Consider the following 1752-nt stretch of genomic DNA (forward strand, 5'->3'; position numbering starts at 1 on the left):
TGAAAATTACTGTTACCAAAGCCCAGAGGGTGCCGTACTTAAAGAATAAGGTCCCTTAAGTGAAATTGCCCAGTCTCTTCCCTTTTTCATTCTCTTAATTGTTCTCTCTCTTTAACAGATCATAGAATTTGAAGGCAGGATAGATTCTTTAAATCATTAAAATCTAATACCTTTATTTTACATATAGACCAGAGTGGTGACCAGACTTCTCTTGATCAATTTCTTATCTTAATCAATTGATCAATCTGTTGATCAATTTTCCTGAGTGGTGACCAGACTGTTGTTCTCTTGATCAATTTCTTGTCTTGATCAATTGGTCAATCTGTAGATCAATTTTCCCAGTGCTCCCTCGGCCCCTCTCCTCCATACCTGGGTCCACTACTGGTAAGAAACAGTATAGCTTAGCTCTACTTGGGTTAAACAAGAAATAGAAATAACCTCTTCTTCAGCCGAGTCAAATTCAGCCCCTGCTCCCCCCATAGCAGGGGCTGGCCCAGATGGCTGCTATAGCAAGCTCCACCGCTCATCGGCTCTGGGTTCCTGCCCTGGGACCTGGGGATAAGTTTAGCTGTGGACATGGGGGGGGGGGGGAAGAAATGACCTCTTTCTTAGGAAATGGTAATATTTTGTGTCCACACCGGTTACATATCCACACGTCTTTACGTACACAAACCATTAAAACTGCTACTCCCAATTCTAATTGCCTAGACATCCCTGTAATCTCCTGTGGTCTCCTCAGATAATCTACCCTTCATTCAAGAGGAGTGGGTCACAGAAATCTGCTTATTGCTTTTCAAGGCCTTGATGATCACATGCTGCCAAATGTCAGGAAGAGTGCAGAGCATTTTAGTTTTGCTTCAGCTGTATAACAACTCTAACTGGACTTAGACTACAGAACCCCGTATTTTGGGTTAGTTAAAAAATATAGTCACTGCAATTTAGGAGGTGATGATCTATCTAGTTGGGAAGATGAGGTGTCTGAAGGAGAAGTTTGTTACATAATGCCGACGATGATGGTCCCATATGCTAGCCAAGTAATAGATTCCTGTAGAGCAGGGGTCCCCAAACTTTTTACACAGGGGGCCAGTTCACTGTCCCTCAGACTGTTGGAGGGCCGGACTATAAAAAAAACTATGAACAAATCCCTATGCACACTGCACATATCTTATTTTAAAGTAAAAAAAACAAAACCAGAACAAATATAATATTTAAAATAAAGAACAAGTAAATTTAAATCAACAAACTGACCAGAATTTCAATGGGAACTATGGGCCTGCTTTTGGCTAATGAGATGGTCAATGTGCTCCTCTCACTGACCACCAATGAAAGAGGTGCCCCTTCCGGAAGTGCAGCGGGGGGCCGGATAAATGGCCTCAGGGGGCCGCATGTGGCCCACGGGCCGTAGTTTGGGGACCCCTGCTGTAGAGCAATATAAAGGACTACCAGATGGGGACTATAGGCTCTTCTTGTGTTTAAAATGCAGCTGCAAGACTTATGTTATCTGTGGGAATCTCATTTCTCACCTGCGAACGGATATGAAGGAAAATATTTACCTCATGGTATTCTATGAGATGTCAATAAGAAGAGTGTTCAAGTCCCTCATAGTGAAAGCTCAGTAACTGTTAGCCATAACTCCAGCGGTGTCTGAGAGAAGTTAAAAATATCTGGGGAGAGAGGACCCAAGAAAAATTGTTGGTTTCAGTAGTTAGCAAGTTCTCCGGTGACTTCCGCAAAGGCAGTATCTGCCGGCTG

The 1752-nt window shown here is 43.1% G+C and overlaps 1 non-coding gene across 1 annotated transcript; it reads left to right on the plus strand.

Annotated features, from left to right (window-relative positions):
* The first annotated feature begins 444 nt into the window (after positions 1–444).
* LOC136377917 (small nucleolar RNA SNORA5) lies at positions 445–580 on the plus strand. Its single transcript, XR_010746523.1, has one exon. It is a non-coding gene; the product is annotated as a small nucleolar RNA SNORA5 (small nucleolar RNA).
* The last annotated feature ends 1172 nt before the right edge of the window (positions 581–1752 follow it).

The sequence above is a fragment of the Saccopteryx leptura genome, chromosome 6 (genome assembly GCF_036850995.1).
Source record: "Saccopteryx leptura isolate mSacLep1 chromosome 6, mSacLep1_pri_phased_curated, whole genome shotgun sequence".
Lineage (NCBI taxonomy): Eukaryota > Metazoa > Chordata > Mammalia > Chiroptera > Emballonuridae > Saccopteryx > Saccopteryx leptura.